The sequence below is a fragment of the Dermacentor silvarum genome, chromosome 1 (assembly GCF_013339745.2).
Source record: "Dermacentor silvarum isolate Dsil-2018 chromosome 1, BIME_Dsil_1.4, whole genome shotgun sequence".
NCBI lineage: Eukaryota > Metazoa > Arthropoda > Arachnida > Ixodida > Ixodidae > Dermacentor > Dermacentor silvarum.
In genome coordinates this window covers 285752338-285777608 of record NC_051154.1, presented here as the reverse complement: position 1 = coordinate 285777608, position 25271 = coordinate 285752338, and the positions used below count along the sequence as shown (strand labels likewise).

General features: G+C 49.9%; 24 non-coding genes across 24 annotated transcripts; all 24 read left to right on the top strand.

The window, feature by feature from the left end:
- The first annotated feature begins 516 nt into the window (after positions 1-516).
- On the top strand, positions 517-598 carry Trnas-uga (transfer RNA serine (anticodon UGA)). The gene has a single exon. It is a non-coding gene; the product is annotated as a tRNA-Ser (tRNA).
- Positions 599-9006: 8408 nt separating this feature from the next.
- On the top strand, positions 9007-9088 carry Trnas-uga (transfer RNA serine (anticodon UGA)). The gene has a single exon. It is a non-coding gene; the product is annotated as a tRNA-Ser (tRNA).
- A 230-nt stretch (positions 9089-9318) lies between these two features.
- On the top strand, positions 9319-9400 carry Trnas-uga (transfer RNA serine (anticodon UGA)). Its single transcript has one exon. It is a non-coding gene; the product is annotated as a tRNA-Ser (tRNA).
- Positions 9401-9475: 75 nt separating this feature from the next.
- Trnas-cga (transfer RNA serine (anticodon CGA)) lies at positions 9476-9557 on the top strand. The gene has a single exon. It is a non-coding gene; the product is annotated as a tRNA-Ser (tRNA).
- Positions 9558-9630: 73 nt separating this feature from the next.
- On the top strand, positions 9631-9712 carry Trnas-uga (transfer RNA serine (anticodon UGA)). Its single transcript has one exon. It is a non-coding gene; the product is annotated as a tRNA-Ser (tRNA).
- Positions 9713-9787: 75 nt separating this feature from the next.
- Positions 9788-9869, top strand: Trnas-uga (transfer RNA serine (anticodon UGA)). The gene has a single exon. It is a non-coding gene; the product is annotated as a tRNA-Ser (tRNA).
- Positions 9870-9944: 75 nt separating this feature from the next.
- Positions 9945-10026, top strand: Trnas-uga (transfer RNA serine (anticodon UGA)). Its single transcript has one exon. It is a non-coding gene; the product is annotated as a tRNA-Ser (tRNA).
- A 75-nt stretch (positions 10027-10101) lies between these two features.
- On the top strand, positions 10102-10183 carry Trnas-cga (transfer RNA serine (anticodon CGA)). The gene has a single exon. It is a non-coding gene; the product is annotated as a tRNA-Ser (tRNA).
- Positions 10184-10257: 74 nt separating this feature from the next.
- On the top strand, positions 10258-10339 carry Trnas-cga (transfer RNA serine (anticodon CGA)). Its single transcript has one exon. It is a non-coding gene; the product is annotated as a tRNA-Ser (tRNA).
- A 75-nt stretch (positions 10340-10414) lies between these two features.
- On the top strand, positions 10415-10496 carry Trnas-cga (transfer RNA serine (anticodon CGA)). The gene has a single exon. It is a non-coding gene; the product is annotated as a tRNA-Ser (tRNA).
- Positions 10497-10571: 75 nt separating this feature from the next.
- Positions 10572-10654, top strand: Trnas-uga (transfer RNA serine (anticodon UGA)). Its single transcript has one exon. It is a non-coding gene; the product is annotated as a tRNA-Ser (tRNA).
- A 75-nt stretch (positions 10655-10729) lies between these two features.
- Trnas-uga (transfer RNA serine (anticodon UGA)) lies at positions 10730-10811 on the top strand. Its single transcript has one exon. It is a non-coding gene; the product is annotated as a tRNA-Ser (tRNA).
- Positions 10812-10887: 76 nt separating this feature from the next.
- Trnas-cga (transfer RNA serine (anticodon CGA)) lies at positions 10888-10969 on the top strand. The gene has a single exon. It is a non-coding gene; the product is annotated as a tRNA-Ser (tRNA).
- Positions 10970-16012: 5043 nt separating this feature from the next.
- On the top strand, positions 16013-16094 carry Trnas-cga (transfer RNA serine (anticodon CGA)). Its single transcript has one exon. It is a non-coding gene; the product is annotated as a tRNA-Ser (tRNA).
- A 230-nt stretch (positions 16095-16324) lies between these two features.
- Positions 16325-16406, top strand: Trnas-cga (transfer RNA serine (anticodon CGA)). Its single transcript has one exon. It is a non-coding gene; the product is annotated as a tRNA-Ser (tRNA).
- Positions 16407-16481: 75 nt separating this feature from the next.
- Positions 16482-16563, top strand: Trnas-cga (transfer RNA serine (anticodon CGA)). The gene has a single exon. It is a non-coding gene; the product is annotated as a tRNA-Ser (tRNA).
- Positions 16564-16638: 75 nt separating this feature from the next.
- Trnas-cga (transfer RNA serine (anticodon CGA)) lies at positions 16639-16724 on the top strand. The gene has a single exon. It is a non-coding gene; the product is annotated as a tRNA-Ser (tRNA).
- A 71-nt stretch (positions 16725-16795) lies between these two features.
- Positions 16796-16877, top strand: Trnas-cga (transfer RNA serine (anticodon CGA)). Its single transcript has one exon. It is a non-coding gene; the product is annotated as a tRNA-Ser (tRNA).
- A 75-nt stretch (positions 16878-16952) lies between these two features.
- On the top strand, positions 16953-17034 carry Trnas-cga (transfer RNA serine (anticodon CGA)). Its single transcript has one exon. It is a non-coding gene; the product is annotated as a tRNA-Ser (tRNA).
- A 75-nt stretch (positions 17035-17109) lies between these two features.
- Positions 17110-17191, top strand: Trnas-cga (transfer RNA serine (anticodon CGA)). Its single transcript has one exon. It is a non-coding gene; the product is annotated as a tRNA-Ser (tRNA).
- Positions 17192-17266: 75 nt separating this feature from the next.
- On the top strand, positions 17267-17348 carry Trnas-cga (transfer RNA serine (anticodon CGA)). The gene has a single exon. It is a non-coding gene; the product is annotated as a tRNA-Ser (tRNA).
- Positions 17349-17423: 75 nt separating this feature from the next.
- Trnas-cga (transfer RNA serine (anticodon CGA)) lies at positions 17424-17505 on the top strand. Its single transcript has one exon. It is a non-coding gene; the product is annotated as a tRNA-Ser (tRNA).
- Positions 17506-17580: 75 nt separating this feature from the next.
- On the top strand, positions 17581-17662 carry Trnas-cga (transfer RNA serine (anticodon CGA)). Its single transcript has one exon. It is a non-coding gene; the product is annotated as a tRNA-Ser (tRNA).
- Positions 17663-17737: 75 nt separating this feature from the next.
- Trnas-cga (transfer RNA serine (anticodon CGA)) lies at positions 17738-17819 on the top strand. Its single transcript has one exon. It is a non-coding gene; the product is annotated as a tRNA-Ser (tRNA).
- The last annotated feature ends 7452 nt before the right edge of the window (positions 17820-25271 follow it).

Sequence of the window (25271 nt, the reverse complement as noted above, 5' to 3'; positions counted from 1 at the left end):
GAGCGGAAGGGTATTTTTGTGCCTTGGACGATAAATTGCTTACTGTGCAAAAAGCCGGAAACTATTGACCATATTTTCCTGGATTGTGAAGATTCCACCTTCTATGGGACATACTGCAGCGCACCTTGAATAAAGATTTGCCGCTTACCCCATATGGCATCCGCTTCCTCCCAACCGCAAACGATAAAGGAGTGCCGTATGACATGTTTATGGCGCTATGTCTTCATAGCATATGGAAAACGAGAATGGCAGTGCATCATGCCGACTTAAACCCCCAGCCTGCCAGAGAATATTCAAAGAAGGCATCGCCTTCATTCGTGAGATATTTAAAGCGCAGAATGATCCACCACAATGGATGCCGGTATTAGATGCTCTTGTTAACCTGAAGCGGTTTTAATTACCCACGTTTGCCGAAAGCAGGCAAGTGTTTTTAATTACAGAATGTAGCATGTATTAGTGATTTTTTTGTTTTGTATCTTTCCTGAGAAAGGAAATAAAGAAAAAAAAATAAAAATTGCAGTCGTGGCCGAGTGGTTAAGGCGATAGACTTGAAATCTATTGGGTTGTACCCGCGCAGGTTCGAATCCTGCCGACTGCGTGCATTGTTTTTTCTTTTTGTTTCGCCATAGTCAGGAATCTGAGAAGCGAAGAGAAAGCGTGTTTCGTTCTTGCAGTCGTGGCCGGATTCTGCTTCCGGCCACGGAGCGTGACGGACATGTGATGAAGGGCTCTGTAGGAGCGGCTTCAGCGGCCATGTCTGGCCGCGGTAACAGGGCTACTGAACGGGAAAGTACCTCCCCGATTATTTTGCCACGACTGCCTACAGGTCGTTTAGTTGTAAATACTGTTTTGTTTTTTTTGCACGCCGATATCAGAGCCCGCCCGTATCGGGTCGAGGATTTCCGGGACGCGTTAGCTCAGGATGCGGTTCGTCGATGTTATCGCCCTGGGGGCGTTTCGGATGAGCCCGGTCTGGGCCGTTACTCTCAAGGATTCCGAAGCAGCAACGAAGATTGTAAGCGTCGGTGAGCGGCTTGTGAAAGAAATCCGCTGCCTGGTGATTGATCCGGCGAACCAGGACGTGCGACTCAAGCTTCACTGGCTGCTACACAACGTGGCGGACGAAGACGTACGCGCCGCGTTTGCGCCATACGGAAAAGTCATCGAAGTTTCCCGGGAGCGTTGGCGTTTGCGTGGTATGTCAGAGACGGGCTCCACAACGAGGCTCGTCACACTTAAGTTGAAAGCTGGCGTGAAGCTCGACGACTTGCCGCACCAGCTCAACGTTAGCGGTGAGTTGGCGCTTGTCGTCGTACCAGGCAGGCCTCCGTTATGCCTTCGCTGTCGGAATACAGGCCACATCCGTAAAGATTGTTGGGTCCCGCGTTGCGGAGCCTGCTGACGGTTCGGCCACGAAGACGGCCAATGTGCCCGCACTGATGCGAGCATCGCGGGCCCCGGGACTAGTGACGACTCGTCTCAGCTGTTAATGGACGAGGTAAATGCGGCCCGTGAAACTGGGCAACCAGCGACTCGGGATAGGCCTACGTTGATACCGCTGACGAAGCAGAGTGCGACGACGTCTACTGCAGTAGCGGCGGGCGTACAGGAGCTCGCAGAATAATTCGGAACGCCACACACGCGGCCGCTTGCCGGCGGAGCACGCCCGTGGAAAAAGTAGTACCATGGCCTGCGCGTGCGCGGTCTCCCTAGCGATCAAGCTTGGTTCCCTAGTGCATCTAGTTTACATTGAGTTGCTCCAAAACGGTAGCCCTAGGTGCCCCTTAACGTTTTGTCAAGGGGGGCTGGCGTCCGTGACAAGCTGTGTCTGCGCATGCACGCGCGTTGGAGCAAAAGCGCTCGTGTGTGCATGTTCGTGTGCTTGGGCGCCTTTTTTTCATTTTTCATCTGGGGCATATTTATCATTGCTCAGATTCCAGATTCCATGATTGATTGGCGCACAATGTATGCGAACCACGTAACGTGGTGCGCAAATAAAAGAGTGGAGTCGTGAAAAATTTATTAGAGTGCCATTTGCATGAAGTCACTTCCTGTGCGTGAAATTGGCCTTGATGAACGTGCCGCCTTATTTCATTTTGTAAATTGTTTTATTGCCCCTACTGCAGACACACCTGTTAAGGGAGCGGTCACGTAATAGTCGAAATTAACCTCGTATTACGAAGCTAGTAGTAGCACGGATCGGGAGATAATTTAACAAGAACTAATACTTAGCAGGACAGGCTAACACGGTTGAAAATAAGGCAGCGATGCCGTTGTAGCCAAGCCGCCTCACTCGCACGTAATCACAGCGAAGCATTGCTTTCTCCCAGACGGGATGCAGATCATGGCGAGAATACGCCGCAAGGAATCCACAAGCCTTTATTTATAGATTACAGTGCATGCTGTGCTACAGACATTCATTCGCCCAGCCCCCCATTGCACAATGCTAAAGGGCACCTAGCGCTACCTTTTTGGAGCAAGACAACGCCAATCTAGATGCACTAGGGAGCGAAACTGGCTCGCTAGGGAGACCACGCATGCGCAGATCTTGCCTGTGTTTATCCGTCGGCGTGCTCCGGCGATGAGCAGCTGCGTGTCCAACGTTCCGAATTATTCTGGGAACACATGTACGCTCTTACGCAGTAGTCAAGGGTTCGACGGAGACCGAGCCGTTGACATCAGACCACATGATGGACGTGACCAAGGCGGAGGACGCGGCCAAGGGACCTCGAAGCGGCAACGCGGCAGTAGAAGCGAGCGGGACGACCACCCCGACGAAAGGCGAACGGGATGATGTCCCTCCCCCCAAGGAGCCATTAACAACACTCGAGAGCGTGATGGAGGGCCCGGCAGAAAACGAGAGCCATCAGCAGGCTACAGACGCTACGCAGGCAGCGGAAGACAACACGACCTCTACCAACGCCCGCGTCGAAGGCGTCTCGGGATCGGTTAAGAGGTCCCTGCAGCAGGAAGGGAAGTCGACGAAAAGGGCGGCGGTGACTCAGAGGCTCCACCTACAGCCTCGCCTCTCAGTGCACAAAATTATAGCCTAAGTTGGTGACTTAATTGCATGTTGAGTGCCCAGGATAGGTCTACGGAACGCGTAGTTAACGGCAAAAGCAGCGCTATCCTGGCACAGATTCTACGCGAATACGAATGAGAAGACATCGCTGAGTGTTTTCGTGGTGACCAGGACGTAAGGTGTACTCACGTCCAGGGCACAAGTCACGCACGATTGTACCGTGTGTATTTGTCAGATGATTTAGTCGAAAAATTCCAATATTATGCAGTGATTGCAGTATCCTTTTCTGACCACTACCTGATAAAGTGCAGGGTGGGTCACAAGAAAGAACGGAACAAATTTGTGTGGGAACTGTGGAAAATAAGTGCTCTGCTGCTACGGGATGATACTTTAAACGAAAAGGTAGTGGCTGCTCTGTACATTTTTGGAGATAGTTCTATCAAGTTTGGCAAGGAATGAGAGTTGCTGAAGCAAACTATTAAAATGAAGGCAATCGAAAGGAGTAGCGTACTGCGATATGAAAAGAAGGCAAGAGAAAACACTTTAAAATCAATGCTGGATAAATTTCCCACGCTCCAATGCATGCAACCTGGCACTTATCAAGAAGATATGCGCGCCGTTAAGGAGGAACTCGAGGCGTTTGACGAAGAGCGCTATCGGGGCGCGCTCGTGTGTGCGGTAGCAGAAAGACTGGCGTGCTGGGAAATGCCTACGAAAAGAACGCTGGGATTTAAAAAAAAAACACTCCAGACGCAACCAGGTTGAGGTCATCGAACGCGACGGAGTGGAAGTAACCGACAACTACAACATAGGGTGTGCTTTCTTTGAACATTTTTAAAAGCTTTTCGCATTCAGGCCCGTCAATATGGAAGGTTTCAAACGCATATTTTTGGAGCGAATGCCGCAATTTTCGAGTGACGCTATAGAGACATTAGAGTGACCAATAACAGAACATGAAGTGATTAAGTGGTTAAGGCGATAGACTTGAAATCTATTGGGTTGTACCCGCGCAGGTACGAATCCTGCCGGCTGCGTGCATTGTTTTTCTTTTGTTTTGCTTCGCCTTAATCAGGAATCTGAGCAGCGGAGAGAAAGCGCCTTCTGTTCTTGCAGTCGTGGCGGAGATTCCACTTCCAGCCGCGAAAGCCTACGGACGTGTCTATCATGAGCTCCGTTGGAGCGAATGTAGCGGCCCAGTTAAGCCGCGGTACCAGGAATGAAGTGTCGCTGGATTATGCAGTCATTTTGCCCCCTCTGCCAACTGGGTATGTTGTCCAAAATACTGTTTTTCTACATGCTGATATAAAAGGAAGACCGTACCGTACAGAAGATTTCCGTGAACCACTGTTTCAACGTGTCCCGTCCACCGAAGTTCTTGCGCTTGGCGCCTATCAAATGAACCATGTGTGGGCGGTTACCTGCAAGACCGCTGAAGGCGCGAAGAAGTCTTTAGGTGATCCGGAATTGACGGTGAAGGGCCGGCGATGCATCGTAATTGATCTAAGCCACCGCGACGTCCGTCTGAAGCTTCACTGGTTGCTCTACCACGTACGCGAAGAAGATGTGCGAAACGCGCTGAGCCCCTACGGAACGGTCATGGAAATAGGACTGGATAAATCGAGAATTGACGGCTACAGCCAGCAGAGCACCATGACACGTACAGTTGTGGTGCGACTGAAGGCCGACGTAACGTTGGACGATTTACCACATCAGCTGCGTGTTGGAGGCGAGCTCGCCCTTGTCGTGGTGCCCGGAAGAGCACCAAGGTGTTTGCGCTGCCAGCAAATTGGCCACATCAGAAAGTATTGCCGCGTCCTGCGATGCAACGTCTGCAAACGCTTTGGCCATACCGTAGAAAACTGCTCGAGGACGTATGCTGCAGCTGCCATGACCACGGTGAGCACGAAGAAATCCGAGCTCACCATGGACGAAGTCGAAGCAGAAGAATGTGTGAGTCCAGCAGCAATTTCAGGGGCACAAGAGACAAGCACCCAAGAAAATGAGCCACCGAAAACTGAGGAAAGTTTGAAAATCACTGCACATGTGCAAATTCCAATTCAAGCGAAGACGAAGAGTACGGACTCCAATGTCACCGAGGATGCCACCAATAAAACAAGTGCAAACACTGAGGCAGCGGAAGTTCACCAAAAGCCTCCCGAAGAGGATTTCATGGATTGCCGTGAAGCAGAAGAAAATAGTGCGGTGGTAAAGAGACCACGAGACGACGGCGGTGAAGAGTCAAAGGACGCCAGCAGCAGTGAACCTCCGGCGAAAGCGGCAACTAGCCGCCGGCCGCGGCCCACTGCAAAGCCAAACGTCAAGGAGGGGGAGAAGAGGGCGGCTCAGCCGCCCACTTGACAACACAGCTAACGCACTACGTGTGTATCCGAAAATCGGGGCACACCTTGTTTTTGGTGAGCGCATCCTTTTTTTAACAAAAAAAAGGCTATTAGACTTGAGAGAGCAGTTCGTTTCGCCACTCTAAATGTGCGCGGGTTAGCTGCTAGAAGACGTCAGTACCAATTAAGCAGACTGTTTGCAGAACACGATTTAGATGTGATTGCCGTGCAAGAAACGAAAGTAGAGAGGCAGGAGGAAACTGATCGAATGGTTCTGCCTTTTCGCACCACGTATAATATTTGTGTATCACATTCCAATGGCTTGTCGGGAGGGTGTGCCATTTTCGTAAAAAAATCTATTGGTGCTGTGGAGACAAATATAAGAAGCAGTGATAGCGGACGTTTCGTAGTATGTGATTTCTCGCTACTGAATTTTGAATGGCGCGTGATTTGCTTGTATGCCCCGAACCGCGAGAACGAAAGGAAAGCTTTCTTTGAAGAAATTAGTGGTTTTCTTGATTGTAGTAGACATGTGATATTTATGGGTGACTTTAACTGTGTGTGCGCAATGGAGGACCGCTCCAAGCGTGTAAATATCCGCGATCAAAGCGCGTTGATTTTGAGTGAACTGATTGCAGAGAATGGACTAGAAAATGTGGCCCTCTGCATGTCTAATGGCAGGGCCCAGTTCACACATTTTCAGGGTCAAAGTCACGCGCGTTTAGATAGAGCCTACATTCCACTTGACCTTGTGATGTGCTGTGATGAATACTTGGTTACACCAGTGTCGTTTAGCGACCACTGTTTGGTGAGATTCACGCTTGGAAAGAAGGAAAAAACGACAAAGTTCAACTGGAACCTTTGGAAGTTAAATCATAGCATTCTGAAAGATGAAACGTTTACTAAAAAAGTAACAGAAGCGTTAACGATGATGTATGAAGATGAAAAAGATGACTGGGAAGAACGGTGGGAAACTTTCAAACAAAATGTTAAACTAAGTGCTATAGAACGAAACGAAGCTTAATTTTGAGAAGAAACAAGGCGAGAAGAATTTGCAGTTGCAACTGCAAGCACTTTTAAAGGAAGAGAATGCGAAACCGGGCACGTTCACCGAGGAAATCAAAAATACAAAAAACAAGCTCGAATTTTTAGATAAAGAGAAATACAGAGGTGCTATTATTAGGTCAAGAACAGAAAAGCTTTGGATGGGCGAGACACCTACAAAACGGGCACTAGGTGATGAAAAGCAATATGCAGAAAGAAAAGAAGTTAAGGAAATAGTGTACAATGGCACATTGACGAAAGAAAAAAGTCAGATAAGGGAAGCATTTGTTGAACACTATCGCGAATTGCTTGGAAAGCGTTTGTCGATGGCGAGTGGATTTAGTGACGAATTCCTTTCTTTCGTGCCCAAGTTTGACGATGAAACGCAAAAAAGTTTGGAGGCTCCTATCAGCGTACAGGAGATTAAAAAAGCTATTGATGACTTAAGCACTGGAAAGACGCCTGGTCCAGATGGAATAGGAGCAGAATTCTATAAAATGTTTAAAGAAGAGATCGCACGCGCGCTGTTCGAAGTTATCGAAGATGGTTATAAAAAGAAAAGACTACCACGCTCGTTCACTGAGGCGCACACTGTTTTAATCCCCAAAACAGATGATAGTACCAAACTCCAGTCTGTGACGTCGTATCGGCCCATTAGCCTATTGAACACGGATTACAAAATTTTCATGAAGGTGTTGGCCAGGAGACTGCAGAATGTCATTCAAGACATTGTAGGACCGCACCAAACATGTGGCATAAGAGGTCGTAGCATTACGACAAATATACACATAGTAAGAAGTGTCTTAGAGATTTGTGATGACTTTGGAGACCGAATCGCAATGATGCAATTAGATCTACAGAAAGCTTTTGACCGTGTAATCGCAATGATGCAATTAGATCTACAGAAAGCTTTTGACCGTGTTTCCCATGAAGTGTTGTTCAGTGTGTTGGAACATGTGCAAGTAGGAAGTGTGCTTCTTGATGGATTAAAGATGGCATACTCGCGATGCGTAACACGCCTGGTAGTTAACAGGGTGCTCAGTGAAAAAATTGAGATACTCAGTTCTATCAGACAAGGTTGTCCGGCATCAGCCTTACTTTTTGCCATGTACCTAGAACCCTTGTGTTTATCAATTATTCATAATTCAAATGTGCATGGATTTAGATTACAGAACACCGAAGTAAAGATTCTAGCATATGCCGATGACGTGGCTGTACTCTGTCAAGATAGGCAGAGCATATGTGAAGTTGTCCACACGGTCAAACAATTTTGTTCCATGACAGGTAGTATGATTAATTGGGACAAAACAACTGCATTTTGGTATGGTAATTGGGATATGAGACCTGATGTATACGTAAATGTAAGATGGGAAACCCGCCCGCTAAAGTACCTTGGGGTACCACTTCAGGTCTATCGTGACAACAACGACTACTGGAAAGACGAAGCAGAAACAACCCGACAAAAAACAAACGCCTGGGGAGGGCGTGAACTCTCTATTTTCGCACGGGCGTCTGTATGCAACCTATTTTTGATATCCAAAATATGGTATGTGTTCCAAGTCCTTGTATGTCACGCGTGAATGTGCAGAAATTTCACGGGATTTTTGCTGTGTTTGTATTGAAATCGACGTGGGAGCGAACAAGTCGCTCAAATTTGTTCTTATCGGCCCGAAACGGAGGTTTGGGTTTGTGTCACTTGTTTATTAGGCAACTTGTGTCTCGCTTTATTTTTCTTCGCGACCAAAGAAACGAATTTTTGCAAAGTGTAATAAAATTAAGACTGTGCTCCGACGTTCCAGAATTTGTTGTGTCGTCGAATAACATGTATCAATATGTGTCAGGGTATCTGCGTGAAGTTGTACAATCTTTTAATTTTCTCAAAGTACGTTTTTCACTAGAGTACTTGTCCTCTGTAAAACGGAAAAGACTTTACAAAGACCTCATTGAATGCTTGTTACCAACGCCGCGATACAGATCTTTATTCAATGTCGGACCCGGACAGGACGTGTTAAGAAGAGTTAAAAGGATGAACGTAAAACCGGGAGCAAAAACTTTCTTCTTTAAACTTCACTCTGGGACGCTCCAAAGTAAAGCAGTGGTTAGCCGATAAAGGCCTCTACGTCCCATGGACGACGAATTGTCTATTGTGTAAGAAGCCCGAAACTGTGGAACACGTGTTTATTTACTGCTGGGACGCCGTCTTCCATTGGGACATCCTTCAGCGCACATTGAAAAAAGACCTACCCATCACAAGTTACGGCATTCGTTTTCTGCGCGTGGACAATGAAGACGGAGTCCCATACGACATGTTTATGTTAATAGGACTACACAGCATATGGCAGACGAGAATGGCGGTCCGTAATGCAGACCCTCACGCACGTCCTGTAAGGGAAAACTTCATCGCGAACATAGATTACATACGCGAATTGTACAAAGCGCAACCAGAGCCTCCTGACTGGTTACCTCTGTTGGATGAATTATGTAACTTGAAGAAATTTTAATGTGAACACACCGGACCAAGGCTCGGTCCACGTGTTCATTTTACCTTTCATGTTTCTGTGTTCCTATGCCCTGTAAAAAGGAACAGGTAATAAAAAAAATGCAGTCGTGGCGGAGTGGTTAAGGCGATAGACTTGAAATCTATTGGGTTGTACCCGCGCAGGTTCGAATCCTGCCGGCTGCGTGCATTGTTTTTCTTTTGTTTTGCTTCGCCATAATCAGGAATCTGAGCAGCGGAGAGAAAGCGCCTTCTGTTCTGGCAGTCGTGGCCGAGTGGTTCAGGCGATAGACTTGACAATCTATGGGTTGTACCCGCGCAGTTCGAATCCTGCCGGCTGCGTGCATTGTTTTCTTTTGTTTTGCTTCGCCATAATCAGGAATCTGAGCAGCGGAGAGAAAGCGCCTTCTGTTCTGGCAGTCGTGGCCGAGTGGTTAAGGCGATAGACTTGAAATCTATTGGGTTGTACCCGCGCAGGTTCGAATCCTGCCGGCTGCGTGCATTGTTTTTCTTTTGTTTTGCTTCGCCTTAATCAGGAATCTGAGCAGCGGAGAGAAAGCGCCTTCTGTTCTGGCAGTCGTGGCCGAGTGGTTAAGGCGATAGACTCGAAATCTATTGGGTTGTACCCGCGCAGGTTCGAATCCTGCCGGCTGCGTGCATTGTTTTTCTTTTGTTTGCTTCGCCTTAATCAGGATCTGAGCCGCGGAGAGAAAGCGCCTTCTGTTCTGGCAGTCGTGGCCGAGTGGTTAAGGCGATAGACCTGAAATCTATTGGGTTGTACCCGCGCAGGTTCGAATCCTGCCGGCTGCGTGCATTGTTTTTCTTTTGTTTTGCTTCGCCTTAATCAGGAATCTGAGCAGCGGAGAGAAAGCGCCTTCTGTTCTGGCAGTCGTGGCCGAGTGGTTAAGGCGATAGACTTGAAATCTATTGGGTTGTACCCGCGCAGGTTCGAATCCTGCCGGCTGCGTGCATTGTTTTTCTTTTGTTTTGCTTCGCCATAATCAGGAATCTGAGCAGCGGAGAGAAAGCGCCTTCTGTTCTGGCAGTCGTGGCCGAGTGGTTAAGGCGATAGACTTGAAATCTATTGGGTTGTACCCGCGCAGGTTCGAATCCTGCCGGCTGCGTGCATTGTTTTTCTTTTGTTTTGCTTCGCCTTAATCAGGAATCTGAGCAGCGGAGAGAAAGCGCCTTCTGTTCTGGCAGTCGTGGCCGAGTGGTTAAGGCGATAGACTCGAAATCTATTGGGTTGTACCCGCGCAGGTTCGAATCCTGCCGGCTGCGTGCATTGTTTTTCTTTGTTTTGCTTCGCCTTAATCAGGAATCTGAGCAGCGGAGAGAAAGCGCCTTCTGTTCTTGCAGTCGTGGCCGAGTGGTTAAGGCGATAGACTCGAAATCTATTGGGTTGTACCCGCGCAGGTTCGAATCCTGCCGGCTGCGTGCATTATTTTTCTTTTGTTTTGCTTCGCCTTAATCAGGAATCTGAGCCGCGGAGAGAAAGCGCCTTCTGTTCTGGCAGTCGTGGCCGAGTGGTTAAGGCGATAGACTCGAAATCTATTGGGTTGTACCCGCGCAGGTTCGAATCCTGCCGGCTGCGTGCATTGTTTTTCTTTTGTTTTGCTTCGCCTTAATCAGGAATCTGAGCCGCGGAGAGAAAGCGCCTTCTGTTCTGGCAGTCGTGGCCGAGTGGTTAAGGCGATAGACTTGAAAGTCTATTGGGTTGTACCCGCGCAGGTTCGAATCCTGCCGGCTGCGTGCATTGTTTTTCTTTTGTTTTGCTTCGCCATAATCAGGAATCTGAGCAGCGGAGAGAAAGCGCCTTCTGTTCTTGCAGTCGTGGCCGAGTGGTTAAGGCGATAGACTTGAAATCTATTGGGTTGTACCCACGCAGGTTCGAATCCTGCCGGCTGCGTGCATTAGTTTTTCTTTTGTTTTGCTTCGCCTTAATCAAGAATCTGAGCAGCGGAGAGAAAGCGCCCTCTGTTCTTGCAGTCGTGGCCGAGTGGTTAAGGCGATAGACTCGAAATCTATTGGGTTGTACCCGCGCAGGTTCGAATCCTGCCGGCTGCGTGCATTATTTTTCTTTTGTTTTGCTTCGCCTTAATCTGGAATCTGAGCAGCGGAGAGAAAGCGCCTTCTGTTCTTGCAGTCGTGGCCGAGTGGATTCTGCTTCCGGCCACCCAGCGTGACGGACGTAAGATGACGGGCTCCGTAGGAGCGGCTTCAGCGGCCCAGAGCGGCCGCGGTAACAGGAATTTTGCTGCTGACGAGTATCAAGTTGTTTTGCCGAGTTTGCCAACAGGGCGTTTTGTTGTGAACACAGTTTTTTTACATTGTGACATCAGGGCCCGCCCATACCGGGTGGAAGATTTCCGCGATGCGCTCGCCCCGTTATCGCTCCTGCCGGAAGTGGTGGCTCTCGGGGCCTACCGTATGAGCCACGTTTGGGCCGTGACCTTCAAGGACGACGAAGCCGTGAAGAAAATAGTCAGCGTTGGTGAGCTGCAGGTCAGAAAGGGCCGATGCCTCGTCATTGACCCCGCCAACCAGGATGTGCGCTTGAAAGTGCATTGGCTGCTGCACAGTGTTCCTGACGAGGACGTGCGTCTTGCCTTCGCGCCGTTTGGAAAGGTCACGGACGTCGCCCGCGAGCGGTGGCGTGTTCATGGCGTGGCTGATAAGACCTCTACTACAAGACTGGTTACGCTGAAGTTGAAGCCGGGCGTAATGCTGGACGACCTGCCACATCAGGTGAGCGTCGCCGGCGAGCTGGCTCTCGTGGTTGTGCCGGGCAGGGCCCCTCTCTGCCTGCGCTGCCGCGGAACGGGCCATATTCGTCGCGACTGCCGCATTCCGCGGTGTGGTGCGTGCCGACGCTTCGGTCACGAAGAGAGTCAGTGCGAGCGGACGTACGCTAGCGTGACCGGACCCGTGAGCAACGACGACCACTCCGCCCTGCTCATGGACGAGGCGGACATGGAAGACACATCGTCCACGGCTAAGGAAGCGGCTGGCGAGGTGGCAGAGTCGGAGGTACGACTTCAAGAACAAAGGGCAACACGTCGACGAGGCCGCCGCCTCTGAACAGCAAGAGAAAGCAGAGGGCACTGCAGCCATGCCGAACCGTGAGGAAGAGAGCCCACCTGATCCGGGAGCAGCCTCCACCGCCCCTGAACAGGAAGACATGGACACCCATACCGGGCTCGCTAACTTGCAGGCGGGGAAACGCCCGCGCGACCAGACCAATAGCCTGGCTACGACGCAGGACAGCAGCGGCGGAGACGAGCCACCGCCCAAAACGCCAGGTATGAGGAGACCTACCTTGAAGCTGCGGCCGAACATTACGGCCGATTCACGGCAGGCGGGTAAACCGCCTCCGTAGTTCTGTACTGTGTTTGGGCTTGAGGCGGGTTGGGGGGTTGGTGAGTGCAATGGCCGTCACCCTGAGCGCTATTCTCTTGGATATGTGTCAGGAACGAGGGCCCGAGTTGCATGTGAGTGTTGCTTTCGGGAAGTCGGTTTGTGTTCCCTTTTGTGGCATTCGACGCGGATATCGGCGCGTCATTACCAACACTCGTCCCTGCGTAACTGTGATGGGCACCATTCTACCGTGTAGTCATGGCAGCTAATATCGAAGGAGCGCTACGTGTAGCCACGTTAAATGTACGAGGGCTTGGTGCAAGAAGGCGGCAATGTCAGCTAAGTCGCCTACTCTTAGATAATGACTTGCATCTTGTGGGAATCCAAGAAACGAAAATAGAGAGCCAAGAACTAACCGACAGAATGGTGTCCAATTTTCGTGCGCACTTTGACGTGTGTGTTTCTCACGCTGTTGGTGGATCAGGTGGTTGCGCTGTATTCATTCGAAGAAACTTTGGCATTTGTGTGCAGTCAGTGTTTTCGTGTGAAAGTGGGCGCCTTTTAGTGGCTGATTTTTGTTTTTGCGATAAGGATTTCCGTGTCATTTGTGTCTACGCACCGAATATTAAAACAGACCGGCGATCCTTCTTTGAGCGTCTTGAAGAGTACGTAAACTGTGACAAGGTGGTAATACTGCTGGGCGATTTTAACTGTGTATGCACTGCTGACGACCGCGCAAAATTTTCACACGTACGCGATAGGAGTGCTGAATTGCTAAATGCAGTGGTGCACGATTACGACTTGGAAGATATCGGTAGTGTCTTCGCCAGTGGTACTCACCCGCAGTTTACTCACTTCCAGCGTGATAGCCACGCTCGGCTAGATAGATTATATGTGTCAGCCGAATTGGTGCCCTTGTGTAGTGAATATGATGTGCAACCCATTGCATATAGCGATCACTGCTTGGTAACTGCCACCTTTGGGAAAAGACAGATCAAACACACCTTTAACTGGGACCTCTGGAAATTGAACGCGCAGTTGCTGGATGACGATGCTTTCGTTGATGCTGTTGCGAAGGAACTAGAAAGCCTGATTTCAGTCGAATTAGCAAGCTTCGCCATTAAATGGGAAGAATTTAAACAGAAAGTAAAAACAATGGCTATTGAAAGAAGCAGTGTCCTTCGGCATAACCTGAAACAGGCAGAAACGAACCTTCGCCAGCAACTGCAATTTTTCATCAGCATGGAAAGTGTCCAGCCTGGTGTGTATGTTAACGAAATAAAGGAAGTGAAAGCCGAACTCGAAAGGATAGACTCTGAGAAATACAAAGCCGCCGTTGTGCGATCAAGGTCTGAGAAGCTGTGGGCGGGAGAAGCGCCAACAAAACGAGCTCTCTCAGACGAGAAAAGGTACGCATGTCGGAAGGAAATCCGCCAGCTAGCTAAAGGCAATGACATCACGTCCGACAAAAACGACATCAAACAAGGGATCGTCGATCACTTCAAAGCCTTCTTAGGTCAACCACGCGAACCTAAAGATGGCTACCAGACGGAATTCCTTTCATTGATGCCAAAGCTCGATGAAGAAGTTAAGGCACGGCTAGAACATCCCATTACCCTGAGTGAGATAGAGTGCGCAATAGACGAGTTGGCGCCCGGTAAAGCACCTGGGCCTGATGGCTTAGGGGCTACTTTCTATAAAACGTTTAAGTCAGCGCTGGCTCATGTCCTCCATCTAGTTATCAGCGAAGCGTATGACCGAAAAAGATTGCCCTTGTCTTTCACAACCTCGCATATCGTGCTAATCCCGAAGAGTGATGACGAAAAGAAACGTTTGTTGCCAGGCTCATATCGCCCGATAACTCTAGCCAACGTTGACTATAAAATATTCACGAAAGTTTTAGCGAAACGACTGCAAAGTGTCATCAAAACATTGGTAGGGCCTCACCAGACTTGTGGCATTAAAGGCCGCAGTATTACAACAAATGTACACGTGGTTCGAAGTGTGCTAGAGTGTTGCGACGCGATTGGCGATTACGTCGCGATGATGCAGATAGATTTGGCGAAAGCCTTCGACCTCGTCTCGCACAAGGCTCTACTATGCATACTCGAACATACGAACGTTGGCAGTGTCATAACGGAAGGCGTAACGATGGCGTACAAAGACTGCTCAACGCGAATCATTGTTAATGGGGAGCTCACCGATAGCTTTCGTGTGCTCTCGTCGGTGCGTCAAGGATGCCCGCTTTCGCCCCTTCTGTTTGCTGCTTATCTCGAGCCACTCTGTTTGGCCATTAAAAACAACGACCGCATAGCAGGCTATCGACTACAGGCAGCACACGTTAAAATATTGGCGTATGCAGACGACATCGCGATTCTCTGTACAAATAAAGCCAGCATTAAAGAGGCAACTACTGTAGTCGAAAAATTTTGCGATTCAGCTGGAGCCCAGATAAATTGGGATAAAAGTTATGGCTTCTGGCATGGGAGTTGGGAAGACACGCCGGAGACCTTTTCTCGATTGAATTGGTCAAAGTTGCCTACACAGTACCTGGGGGTGCCTCTCGGAAGTTACCGTGAGGCCGAACCGTACTGGCTCGACCAAGCTTCGAGAGCAAAGGAAAAGGCTGACGGTTGGAGAGGAAAGCAATTGTCAATGTTTTCTAGAGCCACTGTTTGCAACCTCTTTTTAGTTTCTAAGATATGGTATGTTATGAATGTGTTGTGTGCTGCGCGGGTAAGCGTACAAAAAATTCACCGCATTTTCGCTACTTTCATTTGGGCCTCTACCTGGGAGAGGACGAGTCGAACAAACTTGTTTCTCCCGGTCAAGAAAGGTGGGCTTGGTCTGGTTCACTTGTTTTTGCGACAAATTGTGTCACGCTTTGTGTTTCTGCGGGATCAAAATGATCTCTTTCTTCGAACAATAGTACAAGTACGGCTGGGCAGACTTCTTCCGGGATTCGTTGTTTCGTCGGCTCAGAACATGCCGGGAACTGTGAAAGGATACCTGCGTGAAGTGGTGATGTCATATAGGATGTTAAATGTGCGTTTCTCACAGCAGTATCTGTCCACCGTTACAAAGAAAAAATTGTACAGAGATCTTGTGGACACGATGCTCCCTGTACCTTTGTACCGCTCGCCACACCGTGGAGGCCCCGGACAGGACGTGCTTAAAAAGAGTGAAGAAAATGCCAGTACGGCCATCAACTAAGTCTTTCTTTTTCAAATTACATACAAACACACTTCCCGTTAAGACCTGGCTTCATAGCAAGGGTATTTTCATCCCCTGGAACACCGACTGCTTTCTATGTAAAAAACCAGAAACAATAGAACATGTTTTCCTAGATTGCTGGGACCCTATCTTTCACTGGGACGTTCTGCAGAGAACGCTGAAGAAGCAGTTACCCCTGGACCCGTATGGGATACTGCTTTTTGCCAATAGATACCTCAGAGCAAGTACCGTACGACCTCATTATGGTCCTGGGCCTCCACGCTATGTGGAAAACTCGCATGCAATTTGAACATGCAGACTTGGTTGTAATACCGGTGCGAGAACACTTCATTGAGAGTGTTGTTTACGTGAGAGACGCTTACAAATCACTGCCTGATCCACCACAATGGATGTATGTACTCGATGAACTGGTGTCACTGAAAAGATTTTAGTGCTGTGTTGGCCAAAGTGTGGCTGGCACGTTTTATCATTTGTAACATTTGATTTTGTACGTCGACGACGGCAATAAAGAAAAAAAAAGCAGTCGTGGCCGAGTGGTTAAGGCGATAGACTCGAAATCTATTCGGTTGTACCCGCGCAGGTTCGAATCCTGCCGGCTGCGTGCATTGTTTTTCTTTTGTTTTGCTTCTCCTTAATCAAGAATCTGAGCAGCGGAGAGAAAGCGCCCTCTGTTCTTGCAGTCGTGGTCGAGTGGTTAAGGCGATAGACTCAATCTATTGGGTTGTACCCGCGCAGGTTCGAATCCTGCCGGCTGCGTGCATTATTTTTCTTTTGTTTTGCTTCGCCTTAATCTGGAATCTGTGCAGCGGAGAGAAAGCGCCTTCTGTTCTTGCAGTCGTGGCCGAGTGGTTAAGGCGATAGACTCGAAATCTATTGGGTTGTACCCACGCAGGTTCGAATCCTGCCGGCTGCGTGCATTATTTTTCTTTTGTTTTGCTTCGCCTTAATCAGGAATCTGAGCAGCGGACAGAAAGTGCCTTCTGTTCTTGCAGTCGTGGCCGAGTGGTTAAGGCGATAGACTCGAAATCTATTCGGTTGTACCCGCGCAGGTTCGAATCCTGCCGGCTGCGTGCATTGTTTTTCTTTTGTTTTGCTTCGCCTTAATCAAGAATCTGAGCAGCGGAGAGAAAGCGCCCTCTGTTCTTGCAGTCGTGGCCGAGTGGTTAAGGCGATAGACTCGAAATCTATTCGGTTGTACCCGCGCAGGTTCGAATCCTGCCGACTCCGTGCATTGTTTTTCTTTTGTTTTGCTTCTCCTTAATCAAGAATCTGAGCAGCGGAGAGAAAGCGCCCTCTGTTCTTGCAGTCGTGGCCGAGTGGTTAAGGCGATAGACTCGAAATCTATTGGGTTGTACCCGCGCAGGTTCGAATCCTGCCGGCTGCGTGCATTATTTTTCTTTTGTTTTGCTTCGCCTTAATCTGGAATCTGTGCAGCGGAGAGAAAGCGCCTTCTGTTCTTGCAGTCGTGGCCGAGTGGTTAAGGCGATAGACTCGAAATCTATTGGGTTGTACCCACGCAGGTTCGAATCCTGCCGGCTGCGTGCATTATTTTTCTTTTGTTTTGCTTCGCCTTAATCAGGAATTTGAGCAGCGGACAGAAAGCGCCTTCTGTTCTTGCAGTCGTGGCCGAGTGGTTAAGGCGATAGACTCGAAATCTATTGGGTTGTACCCGCGCAGGTTCGAATCCTGCCGGCTGCGTGCATTATTTTTCTTTTGTTTTGCTTCGCCTTAATCAGGAATCTGTGCAGCGGAGAGAAAGCGCCTTCTGTTCTTGCAGTCGTGGCCGAGTGGTTAAGGCGATAGACTCGAAATCTATTGGGTTGTACCCACGCAGGTTCGAATCCTGCCGGCTGCGTGCATTATTTTTCTTTTGTTTTGCTTCGCCTTAATCTGGAATCTGTGCCGCGGAGAGAAAGCGCCTTCTGTTCTTGCAGTCGTGGCCGAGTGGTTAAGGCGATAGACTCGAAATCTATTGGGTTGTACCCGCGCAGGTTCGAATCCTGCCGGCTGCGTGCATTATTTTTCTTTTGTTTTGCTTCGCCTTAATCTGGAATCTGTGCAGCGGAGAGAAAGCGCCTTCTGTTCTTGCAGTCGTGGCCGAGTGGTTAAGGCGATAGACTCGAAATCTATTGGGTTGTACCCACGCAGGTTCGAATCCTGCCGGCTGCGTGCATTATTTTTCATTTATTTTGCTTCGCCTTAATCAGGAATCTGAGCAGCGCAGAGAAAGTACCTTCTGTTCTTCCAGTCGTGGCCGAGTGGTTAAGGCGATAGACTCGAAATCTATTGGGTTGTACCCGCGCAGGTTCGAATCCTGCCGGCTGCGTGCATTATTTTTCTTTTGTTTCGCTTCGCCTTAATCAGGAATCTGAGCCGCGGAGAGAAAGCGCCTTTTGTTCTTGTAGTCGTGGCCATTCTGCTTCCGGCTTCCGAGCTTAACGGATCGCGGTATCATGGGCTTCACTGGAGCGGCTAATGCGGCAGTCAGCTGCGGCAACAGGCTTTTGACTGAGGATGATAAGGGCTACCAGATTATTTTGCCACGACTACCAACAGGACGCATCGTATTAAATACGGTTTTTTTGCACGGCGACGCTCGTGTTCGCCCGTTCCGTGTAGAAGATTTTCGGGACGCGCTTCAAGCTGTTGGTATGCTCTCGGGCGTCGTCGCCCTTGGAGCGTACCAAATCAACCATGTGTGGGCGGTGACGATGAACACAGCCGAGGCTACCAAAAAGCTGGCGGCGCTGAAGGAGCTGCAGGTTAAGGGGCGTCGCTGCCTGGTGATCGACCCGAAGGAACAACAGGTGAAGCTGCGTCTCCACTGGGATCTGCACGGTGTTGAAGACGAGGACGTGAAGACGGCATTGGCCTCCTTCGGCAAAGTGACCGAAGTGACCCGCGAGCGCTGGCGAGTGGATGGCGTCTCTGACAAGGGCTCAACGACTCGAGCAGTGCTACTGCAGCTCAAGTCTGGGATGAAGGTCGACGACTTGCCCCATCAGATACGCGTCGCCGGGGAACTCGCGCTTGTGGTCGCCCCAGGTCGCCCTATGCAGTGTCTGCGCTGTCGGGGTTCTGGCCACGTACGACGAGAATGTAAGGTTCCCCGTTGCTCCAGGTGCAGGCTTTTCGGCCACGCCGACGCGGACTGTGTACGCTCTTACGCAGTAGCCGCGGGTTCGGCAGAGAGCGAGCCTTTGACATCAGAGCACATGATGGACGTCATCGAGGCGGAGGACGCGGCCAAGGGAGCCGGAAGCGGCAACGCAGCGGCAGAAGCGAGCGAGACGACCACCCCGACGAAAGGAGGACGGGATGATGTCCCTACCCCCACGGAGCCAGCAGCAACTCTCGGGAGCGTGACGGAGACCCCGGCAGAGAACGAGAGCCCCCAGCAGGCTACTGACGCTACTCTGGCAGCAGAAGATAGCACGACCCCCACCAACGCCCGCATCGAAGGCGTCTCGGCATCGGTCAAGAGGTCCCTGCAGCAGGACGAGAAAGTCGACAGGAAAGGCCGGCGGTGACTCTGAGGCTCCGCCCGCTAAGACGTTGTCCGGAAGGCGTTCGACCATCAAGCCTAAGCCGAACCTGGAGGCCGACCGTAGGCCAGCCGCGAAGCCGACCCCAGACGAAGTCGACCGACGGCCACCGGATGGCCACGGAGGCGTCTAGCGGACTGCTAGACGTTAAGGTGAGCACCATGCTCCGGGCCTTCTCCCCCCCCCCCTTCTTGTATTAGTAATGGCTTCCAACCCGTCGCTTAGCCTCGGCACGCTAAACGTTCGAGGTCTGGCCGCCAAAAGGAAACAGAGTCAGGTGTACCGACTACTAGTGGACCAGGACCTCGACGTTTTAGCCGTGCAAGAAACCAAGGTAGACGGCGAGGAGCAGACCGGGAGCATGGTGCAAAGGTTCACCTATACGTACTATACGGTAGTGAGCCACGCCGTAGGGACGTCGGCTGGATGTGTATTGTTCGTGAAGAAGCTCCCAGGGCTTGTTATGGAAGGTTACTTTTCATGCACCTCTGGCCGTCTTATCGTTTGTGACTTCAGCTATTGCGATGTCCACTGGCGCGTGTCGTGTGTTTATGCACCTAATACAGTGGAAGAAAGGGCAAATTTCTTTCTTAACCTAGAGCATCACCTCTCGGTGCACAAAATGATGGCCTTAGTTGGTGACTTCAATTGCGTATTGAGTGCGCAGGATAGGTCTACGCGACGCATAGTTCATGACAAAAGCAGTGATACCCTGGCACAGATTCTACGCGAATACGAATTGGAGGACATCGCTGAGTGTTTCGGGAGGACCGAGACGTGAGGTATACTCATTTCCAGGGCACAAGTCACGCGCGATTGGACCGTATTTATTTGTCAGATGACTTAGTCGAAAAATTCCAGTATTATGCAGTGACCGCAGTATCCTTTTCTGACCACTGCCTGGTAAAATGCAGGGTTGGCCACAAGAAAGAAGGAAGCAAATTTGTGTGGGAACTGTGGAAAATGAATGCGGAGCTGCTACGGGATGACACTTTTAACGAAAAGGTAGTGGCTGCTCTGAACACTTTTGGAAATGACAGTTCCATCAAGTTAGGCGAGGAATGGGAGTTGCTGAAGCAAACTATTAAAATGAAGGCAATCGAAAGGGGTAGCGTACTGCAATATGAAAAGAAGGCAAGAGAAAACGCTTTAAAATCAATGCTGGATAAATTTGCGAAGCTCGAATGCACGCAACCGGGCGCTTATAAAGAAGATATGCGTGCCGTTAAGAAGAAACTTGAGGCGTTTGACGAAGAGCGCTACCGGGGTGCACTGGTGCGCGCGAGAGCAGAAAGGCTGGCATGCGGCGAAATGCCTACGAAAAGAGCGCTGGGATTAGAAAAAAAGCACTCCAGACGCAAGCATATTGAGGCCATCGAACGCGACGGGGTTGAAGTAACCGATAACCATAACATAGGGTGTGCTTTCTTTGAACATTTTCAAAAGCTTTTCGCATTCAGGCCCGTCAATATGCAAGGATTCAAACGCCTATTTTTGGAGCGAATACCGCAATTGTCGAGCGAAGTAAAAGATACGTTAGAACAACCAATAACAGAAAACGAAGTGATGAAAGCTATCGAAGACCTGAACCCTGGCAAGTCACCAGGACCAGACGGTCTTTGTGCAGTTTGGTACAAAACTTTCAAGGACCACCTAGCTCCTAGTCTAACCGCAGTTTTCAATGAAGCATATGAACTGAAAATGCTTCCACCATCCTTTGGCCAGTCCCATACAGTACTAATTCCGAAAACAGAAGAGACCGAAAAGCTCAAGCAACTTTCCTCTTACAGACCCATAGCGCTGACAAACTGCGACTACAAAATATTGATGAAGGTACTGGCACGTCGGGTTCAGTCAGTTATCAAGGATATAGTCGGCCCGCACCAGACGTGCGGCATCCGCGGAAGAACGATTTTGACCAACATTCATAAGATAAAGTGCGTGCTAGAGTGTTGTGACGCCATGTACGATGCAGTGGCGATCCTCCAGCTGGACTTGGAGAAAGCGTTTGATTGCGTTTCGCATGAGCTCTTGCTTACCATCCTGAAACATAGTCAATTTTGGCCGCATAATCCCTGAGGGGGTGACCATGGCGTACCGGAGCTGCTGTACGAGACTTATAATTAATCAGACATTGGGGGCCCCCATTAATGTGAAGCGCTCCGTTCGCCAGGGTTGTCCACTCAGCCCACTCTTGTTTTGTGTTTACCTAGAAACTTTGTGTCAGGCTATAATCCAAAATAATCACATTAACGGATTTCAACTGCAAGCAGCAGAGGTCAAGTTATTGGCTTATGCTGACGATGTGGCTGTATGCTGCAAAGATACGCAGAGTGTGTTGAATACTGTTAGTATCGTCAGAAGGTTTGGTGAAGTCACTAATAGCTTTGTGAACTGGCAGAAATGTTTGGGTTTTTGGCATGGAAGGTGGGCGTCTACCCCAGACCACTTTTCGAACGTAAGCTGGGTTACGACACCAGTTAAGTACCTTGGCGCACCCCTTGATGCCTACAAGGACAGTAGCGAATACTGGAAGGAGCGGACAAAGGAAATAAAAGAAACAGCGGACAAATGGAACGCGGGCTACTTGTCAATATTTGCGAGAGCTACAGCATGCAACATGTTTCTTGTCACAAAGATCTGGTACGTAATGCAGGTCCTACAGTGTTCTCGGATTAATGTGCAGAAACTGCACCGCGTGTTCGCTGTTTTCGTGTGGGCATCAAGCTGGGAGCGATGCAGCCGAGATAATCTATTCCGGCGTGTTAAGATGGCGGTCTTGGGTTGGCGCACCTCTTCTTGCGTCAACTCGTGAACAGGTTCTTTTTCTTTCGCGATACGACTGACCCTTTTCTGCGCACCGTTATCCAAATGAGACTATCACGAGCCCTTCCCGAGTTTGTTGTTGGTACCGAAACAATGACAGGTCCAGTTCGTGGTTTCTTCCGGGAAATAGTTTATAGTCTTTCTTTTCTGCGTGCTCGTTTTTCAAATGCATATTTGTGGACTGTAAAACGGAAAAAGTTATATCGAGATTTGTGTGATAGTGTTTTGCTTGTACCCATGTACAGAGCCGTGTACAGTGGAGGCCCAGGCCTAGACGTTCTGAAAAGGGTGAGAAAGATGCCAGTGCAACCAGGCACCAAATCGTTCTTCTTTAAATTGCATACCGGTACTTTACACGTTAAAACATTTCTGGAAAAACATAAGTTCTATTTGCCATGGGGAACCAACTGCCTTATTTGTAGAAAACCGGAAAACATAGATCATGTCTTCATCCACTGTTGGGAGGGGGTCTATTTCTGGGACGTGTTGCAAAGAACCTTAAAAAAGGAGTTACCGATAGATCCCCAGGGAATCAGGTTTTTGCCTGTAAATGACGACGAAGGTTTCCCGTACGACCTGATCATGCTCACGGGCCTCCACTGTCTATGGCGCTCGAGAATGGCGGGGTACCACTGTGACCCTGATGCCCGACCGGCGCGTGTATACTTCCGTGAATGTATGCAGAGGTACATAGAAGTACAGAAATCACAACAACCTGTTCCTGAGTGGCTGTCCAGGGTTGAACCCCTGACAGAACTCAAGGAATTTTAATAGACAACGTCATGCCGCAGTAGCGGACCGCAACAAATGTATATATTGCTGTTTTTGTATAGTTTTCATTGCAATTTGTGTTCTATGTCGAGGACTGGCAATAAAGAAAAAAAAAACTGCAGTCGTAGCCGAGTGGTTAGGATTCTGCTTCCGGCCACCGAGCGTGACGGACGTAAGATGACGGGCTCCGTAGGAGCGGCTTCAGCGGCCCAGAGCGGCCGCGGTAACAGGAATTTTGCTGCTGACGGGTATCAAGTTGTTTTGCCGAGTTTGCCAACAGGGCGTTTTGTTGTGAACACAGTTTTTTTACATTGTGACATCAGGGCCCGCCCATACCGGGTGGAAGATTTCCGCGATGCGCTCGCCCCGTTATCGCTCCTGCCGGAAGTGGTGGCTCTCGGGGCCTACCGTATGAGCCACGTTTGGGCCGTGACCTTCAAGGACGACGAAGCCGTGAAGAAAATAGTCAGCGTTGGTGAGCTGCAGGTCAGAAAGGGCCGATGCCTCGTCATTGACCCCGCCAACCAGGATGTACGCTTAAAAAGTGCATTGGCTGCTGCACACCGTTCCTGACGAGGACGTGCGTCTTGCCTTCGCACCGTTTGGAAAGGTCACGGACGTCGCCCGCGACCGGTGGCGTGTTCATGGCGTGGCTGATAAGAGCTCCACTACAAGACTGGTTACGCTGAAGTTGAAAGCGGGCGTAATGCTGGACGACCTGCCACATCAGGTGAGTGTCGCCGGAGAGCTGGCTCTCGTGGTTGTGCCGGGCAGGGCCCCTCTCTGCCTGCGCTGCCGCGGAACGGGCCATATTCGTCGCGACTGCCGCATTCCGCGGTGTGGCGCGTGCCGACGCTTCGGTCACGAAGAGAGTCAGTGTGAGCGGACGTACGCTAGCGTGACCGGACCCGTGAGCAACGACGACCACTCCGCCCTGCTCATGGACGAGGCGGACATGGAAGACACATCGTCCACGGCTAAGGAAGCGGCTGGCGAGGTGGCAGAGTCGGAGGTACGACTTCAGAACAAGGGCAACACTGTCGACTGAAGGCCGCCGACATCTGAACAGCAAGAGAAAGCAGGAGGGCACTGCAGCCATGCCGAACCGTGAGGAAGAGAGCCCACCTGATCCGGGAGCAGCCTCCACCGCCCCTGAACATGAAGACATGGACACCCATACCGGGCTCGCTAACTTGCAGGGCGGGGAAACGCTCCGCGCGACCAGACCAATAGCCTGGCTACGACGCAGGACAGCCGCGGCGTAGACGAGCCACCGCCCAAACGCCAGGTATGAGGAGACCTACCTTGAAGCTGCGGCCGAACATTACGGCCGATCCACGGCAGGCGGGTAAACCGCCTCCGTAGTTCTGTACTGTGTTTTGCTTGAGGCGGGTTGGGGGGTTCGTGAGTGCAATGGCCGTCACCCTGAGCGCTATTCTCTTGGATATGTGTCAGGAACGAGTGCCCGAGTTGCATGTGAGTGTTGTTTTCGAGAGGTCGGGTTGTGTTCCCTTTTGTGGCACTCGACGCGGTTATCGGCGCGTCATTATCAACACTCGTCCCTGCGTAACTGTGATGGGCACCATTCTACCGTGTAGTCATGGCAGCTAATATCGAAGGAGCCCTACGTGTAGCCACGTTAAATGTACGAGGGCTCAGCGCAAGAAGGCGGCAATGTCAGCTAAGCCGGCTACTCTTAGATAATGACTTGCATCTTGTGGGAATCCAAGAAACGAAAATAGAGAGCCAAGAACTAACCGACAGAATGGTGTCCAATTTTCGTGCGCACTTTGACGTGTGTGTTTCTCACGCTGTTGGTGGATCAGGTGGTTGCGCTGTATTCATTCGAAGAAACTTTGGCATTTGTGTGCAGTCAGTGTTTTCGTGTGAAAAGGGGCGCCTTTTAGTGGCTGATTTTTGTTTTTGCGATAGGATGTCCGTGTCATTTGTGTCTACGCACCGAATATTCAAACAGACCGGCAATCCTTCTTTGAGCGTCTTGAAGAGTACGTAAACTGTGACAAGGTGGTAATACTGCTGGGCGATTTTAACTGTGTATGCACTGCTGACGACCGCGCAAAATTTTCACACGTACGCGATAGGAGTGCTGAATTGCTAAACGCAGTGGTGCACGATTACGACTTGGAAGATATCAGTAGTGTCTCCGCCAGCATTACCCACCCGCAGTTTACGCACTTCCAGCGTGATAGCCACGCTCGGCTAGATAGATTATATGTGTCAGCCGAATTGGTGCCCTTGTGTAGTGAATATGATGTGCAACCCATTGCATATAGCGATCACTGCTTAGTAACTGCCACCTTTGGGAAAAGACAGATCAAACACACCTTTACTGGGACCTCTGGAAATTGAACGCGCAGTTGCTGGATGACGATGCTTTCGTTGATGCTGTTGCGAAGGAACTAGAAAGCCTGATTTCAGTCGAATTAGCAAGCTTCGCCATTAAATGGGAAGAATTTAAACAGAAAGTAAAACAATGGCTATTGAAAGAAGCAGTGTTCTTCGGCATAACCTGAAACAGGCAGAAACGAACCTTCGCCAGCAACTGCAATTTTTCATCAGCATGGAAAGTGTCCAGCCTGGTGTGTATGTTAACGACATAAATGAAGTGAAAAGCC